At 34.3% G+C, this 16,115-nt stretch overlaps 1 long non-coding RNA gene across 1 annotated transcript in view; it reads right to left on the bottom strand.

Moving 5' to 3' along the window:
• Nucleotides 1-16,115, bottom strand: part of LOC138703598 (uncharacterized) — a 171,542-nt gene that overhangs the window by 31,425 nt on the left and 124,002 nt on the right. The window lies entirely within an intron of this gene.

Genomic DNA, 16,115 nt, shown 5'->3' with positions numbered 1-16,115 from the left:
TGTATTTAGATTAATTTATTATAAGGATAAATTTTCCGTTATCTGAACATTCTAAACCAGCGTTTCTCAAACTATGGTCCGCGGACCACCCGTGGTCCTCGAGGTCTGCCTTTGTGGTCCTTCAAAAAAGACAGAAGAAAAAATAAAATTCAAACGAATTGCGTATCACACTATAGCTTAAAATCTCAGAGTTTGGAAATGACACATGGCAATCGAATTTCACTTTTTCTCCCAGTACTGCATTTTATGAAATTTATTACCCTACCCGTCTATAGACTTCCCAATCTACTCTCAGCAACAAAAGAGGGATTTAAAGCACTATATGGTGTTTCTCGACATCTTTTCCCTGCACATCTGGCGCCGCGCCTGTAACGCAGCCACGGACCACCCGAATTCATAACAGAGGACCAAAGTACCGAACCTTAATTCAATTTTAAAATATAAGTATACTGGCATTAAAATATGCTACGAAAATGATAAATTTGCTTTCGAAGGGAACAAGAGTAGAAGGTGGTCCGCGGAACTGTTCTGACTTTAAAAAGTGGTCCCCACTTCAGAAAAGTTTGAGAAACACTGTCCTAAACCATCATTTGTCCCACGCCGCACAGTATGCAATTTTCCCAACCTAGATAGACAAAAATCAAATTTCGACTTATTCAGTTAGGCATAGATGAATATGAATTCATGTTTTTTAGTATTTGTAGAATGTTGTGAGCAACAGCTTTCACTGTTTTATCAGCAGTAAGCTATTTTTTAGAAGGGTATAAACAATCAGTTCTTCCTAACACTTCTCGCTCCTGTTCAGTCGTAGACAGAGAGGCTTACTATGTGGGTGAAAAAGAGGCAATTGTTAGTGATTTATTGTGTTGTGAGACATGGAATCTGTTCAGATAGGTACGTTCTTACTAATGTAACTTCAATTACAAGTTTGTGAAGTATTTTTCTTCTTGCAGTACGGTTTATATATTACAATTAAAAAAAAATTTAAAGTTCACCAAATATAATGAGAGTTTTAATATAGCCGGTCACGCCCGGTTACAACAATTCTTTCACCATTTAATAAAACATCATTTAGAGTGTTGTATCCTTGCTTTAAACTTTGCGCGAAATCCTACTTCCACATCTACAGCTTCATCTTCTAATTCCATGTCCATTCTATCTAAAGAAAATGACACTCCTTCATTCAGATTTGATAACTGCGTTTTCAACAATTGCTCATTTAATTAATGTATTTAATCAGGTTATTTGTAACTAGCCGTACCCGTGCGCTCCGCTGCACCCGTTAGAAATAAATATAAAGTAATTACATAATTAAAATAGGACGTTTGATCCAGGGAACATTCGTGTTTGATAGAAGGATAAATCGTTTAATAAGTTACTTAATTTAAATTGCATCCAAATAATTAAAATGCGATCATTTTGGTCCAGAGACACTCATTTGGTGCAATTACAATTCCTTTAACATGTTTCTTAATTGTTATTACCAATTATTTTTTGGAAAAGCGAAAATTAACAGAAAAATTTTGATTACAGATTTATTATTATGTTTATATTATATTATATTATATTATGTAAAAAGTGTGTTGATAACGGATGTACTCGAATTAGAAAGTTTTTAATTTGTTGTGGGAGCTCTTGAATCTCAGGAGGAACAGCTTTTACAACAGCGCAACACAATCTGCTTGGCTCATTACCCAATTTTTTTGCATTTCATTTATTACATATATATTTTATGTATTTTAACACGATTCAATTGAGCATAGTTAAAATTTGAATTATAAAATAATGGATTGCTAAGCTAACGTACTATTACTGCATACTAAATCAATACACTCTCGTTGTTCGTTAATTCTCTGAGATAAAAATGAATATGTTCATAAACATTATTATAAGAAATACAGGAAATGAATATACAGAATAACCTATCAAGCTTTCTGTGCATAAGAAGCTATTTTAATCTTACCTATCCTCAATTCACTCACAAGTTACTGTAATAACATTATAGCATTATGTCCATCCAGAGAAACTACACTTTCCAATGATGAAATAATAATTATTTATACAAATCGGTTAATTTAGCTTCATACAAACACAGAAACATTATCTGTAGGCTACGTTTCATAGCTTTCGATTGTTGTGTCCAAGGCCCCTTATAGACAAAGTCATTTGTTTTTTAATTCATTACACGGCCTTAGATGGCAGTTATTTTAATTTTAAAGCTCATTTATCTCATTAAATATCAGTCCTATCAAAACTTTTCAGAGAACAAAACTTATGAGAAATCATTTTTAAAGAACCTTTTGTTATGTAACATTTTTCACAAAAATCAATAATAAGCGAGATATTTCGATTTATTTAATTCAGGCTCCCTTATAACCCCCCTTTTAAATAATGTATTTTGAATGCCATATAGCCTAAAATCTAAGTTACAACGAACTTAATTTATATTCCAATTTTCATCGATATCCGTTCAGCCATTATCGCGTGAAGAGGTAACAAACATACAGATAGACAGACAGACAGACATACAAACAAAAATTTCAAAAAAGCGATTTTCGGATTCAGGGTGGTTAATTATATATGTTAGGACCAATTATTTTTGGAAAATCGAAAATTACCAGAAAAATTTCGGCTACAGATTTATTATTAGCAGGGAACGGATTTATATGGACTAAAAATATATGAAATATGTAAATATATATGTAGTTATTTTTACCAAAATATGGAATTAAATATGGATTTTTACCAAAATATGGAATTAAATATGGACTTAAAATTATAAAAAAATGACTATGTACGTTAAATATTGGTACATTTTAATCAAACTAAACAAAAAATATAATGGACGTACCTTATCTTCCAATGTAGTTTCAACAAAACACAATTTTTATTGTCTGTTACCATAACAATAGGTTACAAACATTTCTTTCAAGTGCTGAAAAGTGAATCTTCTTCTATTGTCTCTGAGGATAGATTTATACTGACTAAAAGAGCGTTCGACGTCACAAGAAGTAACTGGTACATAATTCAATTTCACAATGTCTGCTGGGGATAAGTCCAAGTTAATCTTCACTGTTGATTCACCACTCATCACAGCAACAACCTTTTGTAGTTCTTCATATCCAGGGTTTTTTGAAAGTACAGTGTCCACCTTAGCTCTTACTGCATCTGCAACTTTACCTCTACCACGATTCAGTTGTTCCACAGTACTATTTATAATTTCAAAACTTTCAGATAGTGAAAGGTGCCTATTTTGGAGACTTTTGAGCGTTTTTATGATGCATGAAAATGTATGCTGAATGTGAGCTAAGTCATTCTTCACACTTATGTCACAGGTAACTGTTTTCGCAGTATCAATTGAGACTGCATCTTCAGAGTCCAATGCAAGGAGAACATTGTTAATAGAGTCTATATGTTCGGCATAATATTCAACTGCTTCTAGCCATGTACCCCATCTAGTTAAAATTGGCTTTGGTGGCAATGGAATTTCAGGGTACATTTCTTTCAACACGTTAACTCTACTGGGAGCTTTGAGAAATACTTTTTTCACTGATGAAATCAACAAATCTACTTTAGGGAAATTGTCTCTGACCACTTCTGCCACACGATGAAATGCATGCGCCACACAAGTAAAATGAGTCAATTTAGGATATACAACAGATAATGCTTGTCCAGCTTTGACCATATAAGGGGCAGCATCGCTAATAAAGAATAACACATTATCGTACATAATACCCTTTGGCCACAGGATACCCATAGCTTCGTTGAACAGTTTAACTATAGTTTTGTTATTGCACTTTTCTAGAACATCACAATGTAAAAGAATTCGTTCAGAATATTGTTCACTTAACAAACCGATAACTACATTACCAACAAGTCTACCTTCTTTGTCGGGAGTCTCATCAATGGAAACCCAAATTGAACTATCTTTAATTTCATCTCTTATCTTCTGTATTGTCTCATCGTAGATGGATGGAGCATACGTCTTCCTAAGTGTTGACTCATCCGGGATTGTATGTTGAGTATATTTTTCAAGGAATTCCCTGAAGACCTTATTCTTTAGTTTGTAGAGAGGAATATCAGCAGAGATGAGAGAACGGCACAGGTCGATGTTAAACTCAGATCTTACATTCGATGTTGTTGGTTGTGTTAAAAACAATTGTCTCTGCTTGGAATTTAGTTGTTTGTTGGCCTGATGTTTACTAGTTGTAATGTGTTGTTGCACCAGGAACTTTTGTGTAGATGATACTGCACACTGACACAAATTACAAAATAATATTTTATTGTCAGTTGATAAACCATCTTCTTTAAATTCTGAAATGTAACTTGTTAGTTTTGATTTTAAATTGACTGAATGACGTACTTTTGGCATATTTACCGTCTTTATAGTATGATTTACAAAACTGAACCTATGTGTACTCTGACTGGCATTTAACTGTTGAGCTGCACAACTGAAGTCTGTTAAAAATTTTAAATTAAATTAATACAGTTTTGTAACTTACTTTCCCATTGTTGATAGGACTGCTAATTTTCAAATAACTCTGATGTTAAAGGGATTACTGAACATGTGTTTAAATCTCTATTGTTGAAATGTATTTTTAAAAGTTAATGGAATTTTGTTTTGTTTTATTGTTAAACCTAATATAATATGGACTGTTTTATATGAAATATGGAAAATATATGGAAATTAACGAAAATATGTACTAAACTCTAAAATATGGAAAAATATGGAAAATAAAAGTAGGATTTTTCAACCCTACACATTGTGAAACATAAAGATAATGCAAAATATAAATTATATTAGCTTTATAAGTAAATATGTATTTACATATAAATCCTTTCCCTGATTATTAGTATAGATTATGATTTCAGCAGATAATGAAAACGTATTTCTGTTATAATAACAAGAAAAAGTGCACTACATGTAATAAACATTGTTAAACCTGTATTTCGCTTTTCTCAATTGGCATTACTGAGTAGCATCAAATTTCTTCATTGCAGTAATCGATATTCATCTATTTCAATTTCACAATGTCTGAATAGGTAAGTATTCATAAATATATAATTATTAACAATATGTGAGCGAATTTTAGGGATATAATATTTACATTTCTATTTTATAGTCCTAATAAATGTCATACGAATCTGACAAGCAAACATTCTGATGGGGGCAGAAAAAAAAGTTAAATTATTTTTTCCGCCATGTTAATAATGTCAAAAGTGCTTATACAAATTTTGGCCACTCGACCGCAATTAAGAGTCCGTCCAGAAAGTGATTTTCCCTGGGGCCGTTTACAGAAAAAAAACACAATTTCATGGAAAGATTTATTGGAACAGATACAGCAATTCTTGCCCTATTTTTCAAAATATTCTCCGCTGGAATTGAGACATTCGTCATACCGTAGGATCAACAGAGAGGTTCACAACACGACACAAGGATACAAATATTGATCCTATGGTATGACAAATGTCTCAATTCCAGTGGGGAATATGTTGAAAAATAGCACATGAATTTCTGTATGTGTTTCAATAAATCTTACCATGAAATTGTGTTTTTTTTTGTAAACGGCCCCAGGGAAAATCACTTTCTGGACGGCCTCGTAATTGCGGTCGAGTGGCCAAAATTTGTATAAGCACTTGTTTTGACATTATTAACATGATGGAATCATACCCACGTATTTGTATATAATATAACTATGATTTTTATTATGTCATACACATTTAATGTAAGATGTGTATTTTATGTATGAATGTATGTATGTATTTATTTATTCACACTGCAATGGGTATATACCCGGTGGCAGTGGTAACTAATTACACTCAATAAAGACAATAATAAACACAATTAATAAAAAATACAATTAATAATAATACTAATAAGTAATACTAACAATAATTAATAATAATAATAATAATAATAATAATAATAATAATAACAAGGAACATCCTAAATTAAGTGAAGCATGATCGGTTAAAATAATATTTAAAGTAAATCTAATTTGTACCTTAAACCTATGTTCGAACTAAAACCCACGAGTATGATATGTTCATATCTGCACAAGTACCTTTCAACATTACACTCATTCCGCTGTCAACTCACTCACTGCACTAGAACTACGACACATTTCACTGATTCTATCCTGATTTCACTAACACTTCAAAAACATTTCACTGTTCAAATGTTTTGCACTGCCACTATAAACTATAAAGCTTCACTGACAGGAACACGTTTCACTTACACAGCACACTTCACTGACACAACATAATTCTTCACTGATAGAACACTTCAATAACAAAATATCAATTACACCCTTTAAATACTGTGTATAATTATCGTCTATTAGTAAAGTCCTTAAGCCTATTTTTAAATACATTTTTGGTTGTTGGTAAAGCCTTTAGTAAGTCTGCCGGTAAAGCATTCCAGTCCCTGATAGTACGATTGAGAAAAGAAAACTTTCCAGTGTCCGTCCTCTGTCTTCTTTCCCTCAATTTATATGGGTGGTCGTTCCTTGAAGAGTAATTTGGCGGCTGCAACCTATTTTTTATTTCTCTCCAGGCAGGCTCACCTCTGTATGTTTTGAACAGTGCGCATAATCGAATTCACGTTCTCCTGTCCGTGAGTGTGTCCCATTTTAATGGTGAATTATTACGACAACACTTGAGAGCCCGTTTTTGAATCTTTTCCAGTGTCTTAATATGTTCTAGTCTGTAAGGATCCCAACATGCAGCACCATATTCCATTACTGGACGTACTAGTGATTTATATGCAATCTTTTTGGATTTATCAGAGCCTTTAATATGTATATATTTTATGTAAATATTTGTACAGGGATAAGCTATATATGATTTAACTACAGCCCTAATATACCTTCGGGTAAAATAGGGTTCTATAAATTTGGAAATCTATACTAATAATAAATCTGTACCCGAAATTTTTCTGGTAATTTTCGATTTTCAAAAAATAATTGGTCCTAACATATATAATTAACCACCCTGAAACCGAAAATCGTTTTTTTGACATTTTTGTTTGTATGTCTGTCTGTATGTTTGTTACCTTTCCACGCGATAATGGCTGAACCGATTTCGATGAAAATTGGAATATAAATTAAGTTCGTTGTAACTTAGATTATAGGCTATATGGCATTCAAAATACATTATTTAAAAGGGGGGTTATAAGGGGGCCTGAATTAAATAAATCGAAATATCTCGCTTATTATTGATTTTTGTGAAATATGTTACATAACAAAAGTTTCTTTAAAAATCATTTCCGATACGTTTTATTCTCTGAAAAGTTTTGATAGGACTGATATTTAATGAGATAAATGAGCTTTAAAATTAAAATAACTGCCATCTAAGGCGGTGTATTGAAATAAAAAACAAATGACTTCGTCTATAAGGGGCCTTGGACACAACAATCGAAAGCTATGAAACATAGCCTACAGACAATGTTTCTGTGTTTGTATGAAGCTAAATTAACCGATTTGTATAAATAATTATTATTTCATCATTGGAAAGTGTAGTTTCTCTGGATGGACATAATGCGGTTATTTACAAGAAGTCGTCGCTGAACGATTCACATTATTTCCAGGTTAGTTGAATCAACTCATCTAGTGAACGACATAAATCTTTAAAATACTAGATGTCTCTATCCCTTCTCCTCTTGTTACTTGTGAGCCGTCCCAAACCCCGACCTCCACACCTAAGAGCGCCAGTCCTTATATACCCGTCAGTCAAGGCCTTCTGACAAATAAAAGCAATTGACAATAGATACCTCAGTCGTGACAACCTCATAAAATATCCTATCAATTGAATAATCAATCTTGCTACGTACAACATAATTATATTATATTATATTATTACCCATTTCAGCGAGTACCGACGACCACTGCAAAATACGATAATTTGGTCCAGGGAGCATTCTCTTTTAGCACAAGGATGATTTATGTAACATGTTTCTAAATTATTAGTCTTTTAAATACCGATACATTCTTTAATAAATCACTGAAAAACAAATGTGAATATGGGAAGTGGAGTGAGTACGAAATTATTATTATTATTATTTGGCGCATCATTTTTACGTAAATAACGACAAATAAAAAGGGATTGTTAGCAAGTACGTACACTGGGTTTGTCAAATGCGCATCACCATGCTTTCCAAAAGGCCCTTTTAAGTGCCCGACACCCCGCTTTTTACATCATGTGCTACACGTCGGATCATCATCGGGGCTTGCAGCCCCGATACCCCGCTTTTTTCATCATGTGCTACGCGTCGGATCATCATCGGGGCTTGCAGCCCCGATACCCCGCTTTTTTCATCATGTGCTACACGTCGGATCATCATCGGGGCTTGCAGCCCCGATACCCCGCTTTTTACATCATGTGCTACACGTCGGATCATCATCGGGACTTGCAGCCCCGATACCCCGCTTTTTACATCATGTGCTACACGTCGGATCATCATCGGGGCTTGCAGCCCCGATACCCCGCTTTTTTCATCATGTGCTACACGTCGGATCATCATCGGGACTTGCAGCCCCGATACCCCGCTTTTTACATCATGTGCTACACGTCGGATCATCATCGGGGCTTGCAGCCCCGATACCCCGCTTTTTTCATCATGTGCTACACGTCGGATCATCATCGGGGCTTGCAGCCCCGATACCCCGCTTTTTTCATCATGTGCTACACGTCGGATCATCATCGGGGCTTGCAGCCCCGATACCCCGCTTTTTACATCATGTGCTACACGTCGGATCATCATCGGGACTTGCAGCTCCGATACCCCGCTTTTTTCATCATGTGCTACACGTCGGATCATCATCGGGGCTTGCAGCCCCGATACCCCGCTTTTTACATCATGTGCTACACGTCGGATCATGATCGGGGCTTGCAGCCCCGATACCCCGCTTTTTTCATCGTGTGCTACACGTCGGATCATCATCGGGGCTTGCAGCCCCGATACCCCGCTTTCTACGTCATGTGCTACACGTCGGATCATCATCGGGGCTTGTAGCCCCGATACCCCGCTTTTTACATCATGTGCTACACGTAGGATCATCATCAGGGCTTGCAGCCCCAATACCCCGCTTGCTACGTGCAAAACAATTATATTATATTATTACCCATTTCAGCGAGTACTGACGACCACTGCAAAATACGATAATTTGGTCCAGGGAGCATTCTCTTATGGCACAAGGATGATTTATGTAACATGTTTCTAAATGCTACGTACAACATTATTTTATTATATTATTATTACCCATTTCAGCGAGTACTGACGACCATTGCAAAATACGACAGTTTGGTCCAGGGAGCATTCTCTTTTGGCACAAGGATGATTTATGTAACATGTTTCTAAATTAGTCTTTTAAATACCGGTACATTCTTTAATAAATCACTGAAAAACAAATGTGAATACATAGGATGTGGAGTGAGTACGAAATTATTATTATTTTTTATTTTTTGGCGCATCATTTTTACGTAAATAACGACAAATAAAAACTAACATGCCACATAACATTATTTTAAGAAATACAAGAAACAAGCATGAACAATATTCACCATTAATGATAGGGGGATAGAAAAAAAACCGTATGGAATAGAAATTACATACAAATGTGCATGTAATAAACAATAAACAAACCATCTTCGATTAATAATTCCAAAACAACGTGAATATAGCGTGGATTGTGTAGGAAAATAATTTCTTATAAGTTGCTCCCAATGTGCATCATTGTTAACTTATGAAAACAAATGAAAATTAACATGGCATATAAACACTATTTGAAGAAAGATAGGAGATATTAAGTAATATTCATCGTTCTTAATGATCTTCGGATGGAAAATAACAATGAAATATGTATAAAATAGAAATTACATACAGGTGAGCATATAAAAAACAGTAAGTAGAATTATTTATTTGATTAATAAGCTTAAATTACTCCAGGTTTAGTGTATTGGAATCGTTCACAGAAGTGAACTATAAATGATGTGAATCGTTCAGTGCATCCATCTTGTTGTGTAACAATAGAAGTGAACTATAAACGATGTGAATCGTTCAGCGACGACTTCTTACAAATAACCCATAATGCTATAATGTTATTACAGTAACTTGTGAGTGAATTGAGGACAGGTAAGATTAAAATAGCTTCTTATGCACAGAAAACTTGATAGGTTATTCTGTATATTCATTTCCTTTTTTTCTTAAAATAATGTTTATGAACATATTCATTTTTATCTCTGAGAATTAACGAACAACGAGAGTGTATTGATTTAGTATGCAGTAATAGTGCGTTAGCTTAGCAATCCATTATTGTATAATTCAAATTTTAACTATGCTCAATTGAATCGTGTTAAAATACATAAAATACATATGCAATAAATGCAATGCAAAAAAATTGGGTAATGAGCCAAGCAGATTATGTTGCGCTGTTGTAAAAGTTGTTCCTCCTGAGATTCAAGAGCTCCCACAACAAATTAAAAACTTTCTAATTCGAGTACATCCGTTATCAACACACTTTTTCATAATATAATATAATATAAACATGATAATAAATCTGTAGCCAAAATGTTTCTGTTAATTTTCGCTTTTCCAAAATTTATTGGTAATAAGAATTAAGAAACATGTTAAAGGAATTGTCATTGCACCAAGTGAGTGTCTCTGGATCAAAGTGATCGCATTTTAATATTTTAAATACAATTTAAATTAAGTAACATATTAAACGATTTATCCTTCTATCGAACACGAATGTTCCCTGGATCAAACGTCCTATTTTAATTATGTAATTACTTTATATTTATTTCTAACGGGTGCAGCGGAGCGCACGGGTACGGCTAGTTCAATAATAATAACATGGTGGAAGAAAAAAAATAACTTTTTTATCTGCCTCCATGAGAATGTTTGGTTGTGAGATTACTATAGACAATTTTATAAATTCCAACGCAATATGGCAAGAGTAGCAAGGGCATTGTCAATTACTTATTAAGAAAGAAGTGCGCACAAACGTGCATTTAGTTTGGTATGAGTTACTTCTCTTTACTATATTCCACCAGTGACTTCGTTCTATTCACACATTTACTAAAATGATATTTTGGACACACTTCGTTGCACAGTTTGCACACGCATTCGGGGGAAGGTTCGTGGTACTCTGATCTTCTGCACAGTTTGTGGTGAAAACCGTGAACTGCTAGCCTTGTTATGGCGCTTCGTAATTTGTTGTTCGGCCCTGTCCAGTTGCGGTTGATCATCGCGTCCGTTCCATAGAATTCACTTTCTATTTCCGCCTTCTTCTCTTGCATGACCATGCGTAGTCGAAGTTCTGCTGCGGTAGATGGCAGCATGAGTCTGCTTCGTAGTTCCTCTACCAGGAAGGGTTCTCGCGCGAGTTCGTACGCCATTCTGGAGGGTGCATATTTTGAGATTCCCAGTGCTGCTTTTAAGAACCTTGCTTTGACGTTCTCCATGTCAATTACAAAAATGTGTTCTGAGTATACGTGACGAGAGCGTTGCATTTTCATACTAATAGCATACCTCAGTTAGGCCTATGCTAAAAGGTTTATTCGTCCGCATCTTTTCAAAAAGATTGGACAGTGTAAGATGAATAGTTCTGAACAAAAATTCGGTACATCTATAATAGTAATGTCATTGTAATCCCACTCGAGTCACGTGACATTTCCATTTTTAATATTCTATGCGTATTTTAGTCAGAGAAGATTAAAGTTAAGTTTTCAAATTGCATATTTTTAGACTGTATCAATTTCCGCTAAAAAAACTACCTTCAGGCAAAAATGAAACTCATGCACTCTTTTTTTTAAATTGGTTACTCAAGAATGGTGTATCAACTATTACTTATTTAGCGTTGGTGAAATTGGTAATAGAAATATCAGGCCGAGAACTGACATGTGATTACAGACCACTCGTCTTCCAGTCAGGAAAGACCGCGGAAGAAACTTAACCAGGTATTGTATTGTGTTGTATTTATTAACATTCCATAATATTCATACATTGCTTCACTGCTAGAATATGGAACAAGTCAAAAACCTTGATACTATTTTTTTATTATCCAATTTAATAAACCCTATTTCACCCTGAGGTATATTAGGGTTATAGTTGGTATCAAAATACATATTTTATAAGCAATAACCAATAATAAAATTATAATACAAAATTGTGGTCAAGGTTACAATTCACATGAATTATGTAGAAGCATGCACCTTAATTAAAGAATGGATCGTTTCATAAAGCCTCAAGGCATGTCTCTATATTTATATCTAATGGTTATAGGAAGAAAAAAAAATATATACAGTATATACTTCTGTCAAAAAGTCTGAAAGTTAGAATTTATAAAACAGTTATATTACCGGTTGTTCTGTATGGTTGTGAAACTTGGACTCTCACTTTGAGAGAGGAACAGAGATTTGAGAATAAGGTTCTTAGGAAAATATTTGGGGCTAAGAGGGATGAAGTTACAGGAGAATGGAGAAAGTTACACAACGCAGAGCTGCACGCATTGTATTCTTCACCTGACATAATTAGGAACATAAAATCCAGACGTCTGATATGGGCAGGACATGTAGCACGTATGGGCGAATCCAGAAATGCATATAGAGTGTTAGTTGGGAGGCCGGAGGGAAAAAGACCTTTAGGGAGGCCGAGACGTAGATGGGAAGATAATATTAAAATGGATTTGAGGGAGGTGGGATATGATGGTAGAGACTGGATTAATCTTGCTCAGGATAGGGACCAATGGCGGGCTTATGTGAGGGCGGCAATGAACCTACGGGTTCCTTAAAAGCCAGTAAGTATATAATAGCTATTAAACGTGTTATTTTGAAGCAATAAATAGCTATACTAAGAGATGGCTTAAAATTTGCGAATTAAATACATTATTTAGTAACAGCAATTGGCAATAATCAGGTATTACAAGAAATGGCTCAAAATTAGAAATCAAATGCCTAATTAAAATAAAAATTAAAACCAATAGTACAATATTATAGTATGCGAAATTGAAGACTTACAGTTTCATTATAGTTGATTAGAACTAATACGATTTTTTTCCCCGGAATAATTTAACATTTTACATTTTCACGAATATTCTATTCAAGAAGGATATGAAATACTTATATGATTTGGAGTTGGTAAGTATATTGGTTAACGGTTTGGTAAATGTATAATTTAAAGTGTTCAGTAACAACTCAAGCTCGTATCTTTCACGGCAAAAGACTGGACAATCATATAATACATGTTTGACATCTTGAGATTCCTCCCCACAAATGCAAGTTGCATCGTCTTTAATATGGAATCTATTTAAGTATTCCCCGAATTTTCCATGCCCAGCCAAAAACTGCGTCAGTACGAAATTTGGCGTTATTACTTTACATTTATTACGATCATAGACCGTTGGAAAATACAGCTCTTCTGTAAGAATTCCCTTATCCCTATTGACCCATCTTTCGGTCCATTCTTGCATATAATGTTCTTTGGCTACTTTTTTGATATATGATATCGGACATAAATTGTACGACAGTGGCACATCACTATTATAAAGTCTTAATTTATAGTCACAGTCTAGATGAAATATATACAGAAGAGATTTACAATATAGTCTACTAGTACAACACAAAGTTTTAGTATCAATTTCATGAAGCGTTGTTGAATGTCATGAATTCACCTACAGAATAGAAGACGTGAAAAATTAGGTACTTCTTTAATTTGGCCCTAAATCTTATGTTTTGAGTTTCATTTTTTACATCGATAGGGAGGCTTTTAAAAATTTTTACTGCCATATAGCATGATAAACTTGCCGATGGAGTATGAAAGTCATTTTTTACGTGTATTTATGCTATGAACTGTTGAATTAGTTAAAAAGTTTTCACGATTGTATAAGAGGAAGATTATTAATGAAAAGATATACTGACAAGCCATGGGCATTATTTGTAGTTTTTTGAAAATAGTCCTACAAGATTCCCTAGATTTGGCACCTACTATTATTCTAATTACTCTTTTTTTTTGTAATAGGAATATACTGTTACTATCTGTAGAATTTCCCCAGAATATTATTCCAAAACTCATTACCGAGTGGAAGTATGCAAAGTATATTGTTTTTAAGGTATTGATATTTACTATATTTTGCATAGATCTAATAGCAAAACAAGCTGAATTTAGTTTGGGGGTAATTTCTTTAATATGATTTTTCCAATTTAACACATTATCGATTTTTAAGCCAAGAAATTTGGTTGTTGTTGTTTCTAATAGCGATCTATTGTTAATTATTACGCTAGAAATTTGCGAGGTAGTCAGTCTAACCGGGATTCGAAACTACACCCTCGGATCACAATATTCCCAGTTGTTGCCTCGGAGCACCATGAAAGCAGCTCCGATTGTTGCATATTTCTCATTATGAAAAATATCTGCATAACTCATTAAAAATTATAGTACATCGAAGAAGAGAAATCTATTAATCTTAGCAGAAACGCTGCTTCCACTACTTCTCATTTCGTTGTGTGTTGTGTTATTCTATCGTCGTTTCACTAGCCTTGCATATGTATCAAGAAAGCAGTGAACATACAACAATGATAAATGAAAGCAATGCAACTGTCGGGAGCGCGTTCAAGAAGTCATTTGTTCTTTTGTCGTTACCAAGTGAACAATTGAAGAACATTGTGAGAATCGTGAGCGATAGAAACAAATGAGTTCGTTGATAGAAACCAGTCCGTTAAATTACTTCCGGTTGCTGCAATTGATGCATTTCTCTACGTAATAGGAATCGATTGTTATTTGTAAAGAAGTCACCACAAAGAGATGCTGTTCAGGTCATTTTCTTCTCGTTTTAATAAGACAAAAAAGGTATTTAATGTGATAAGTGTAATTTATTGCAATTATATAGATATCAACAGCTGAAAAACCCACGGACAAGGATCTATTTTCAAGTATACTTGCAACACTTCCATAATTACGTGTATTTCAATAGAAATATAGGATATTCAAACATTTTGTAATTAATAAAAGTATTATAGGCCTATGCAGTTGCTAATATCCCGTCTACAAAATGTCTAACGTATGAAGACATGTTATGAAGTGGTATGTAATATTTTTATTTACTACAAGAACATCTATCATAGGCCTATGTGAAGCTTAAAGCCGAAAGTGTGCCATCAGGAACAGAAAAGTATGTATATGTTATTTATCTTAAATTCTTAAACCTCGGAACAAGTAATGTATTTTTTAATTAGTGAGGAAGAATTTAGGTTCCTGTCGTTTTAACAATGTTGTAATAATTATCAGCTATTTCTAAATGAATTTGAGCAATGTGTATCGCTTAGGTCAGATTTTTTTACGTGAAAAATTGATTTTTTGACCTTATTGGTAACTAATTTATCTTCAAACATCTTTTATAATTATTCTTAAAAGTCATAGTTACATTACTATTAGAAATTCAAACGTTTATAACATGTTTTGTCAGCTTCGTTCCCGTATGGTTGTCAATCCGCATAGGTACTGAATTAATGTAATCTTTCGTATCTAGAGACGATTCTATAAGTTCAAAAATGTCCCTAGGTACGGTACTTAAAAAGAGTAATACTTTTATTATCCCTGCTTGGGATTTTATTTTTAAAACGATTTTAACAACATGCCCTTAAAAGATCTAAGTTGTGTTTTGTATGTGCTATAGAGTCACGTAGCATGTAGGTCTATACCATTCCGACTTTCGAAAATTTCTTAGTAATGTGAGAAAGAAAGTTCAATTACTTACTTACTTACTGGCTTTTAAGGAACCCGGAGGTTCATTGCCGCCCTCACATAAGCCCGCCATCGGTCCCTATCCTGAGCAACATTAATTCAGTCTCTACCATCATATCCCACCTCCCTCAAATCCATTTTAATATTATCTTCCCACCTACGTCTCGGCCTCCCTAAAGGTATTTTTCCCTCCGGCATTTCTGGATTCGCCCATACGTGCTACATGCCCTGCCCATCTCAAACGTCTGGATTTAATGTTCCTAATTAGATCAGGTGAAGAATACAATGCGTGCAGTTCTGTGTTGTGTAACTTTCTCCATTCTCCTGTAGCTTCATCCCGCTTAGCCCCAAATATTTTCCTAAGCACCTTATTCTC

This window comes from Periplaneta americana, chromosome 1 (assembly GCF_040183065.1).
Source record: "Periplaneta americana isolate PAMFEO1 chromosome 1, P.americana_PAMFEO1_priV1, whole genome shotgun sequence".
In the NCBI taxonomy this organism is placed as follows: Eukaryota; Metazoa; Arthropoda; class Insecta; order Blattodea; family Blattidae; genus Periplaneta; species Periplaneta americana.
The sequence above is the reverse complement of the archived record's forward strand: the minus strand, read 5'-3'. Positions and strand labels throughout refer to the sequence as shown.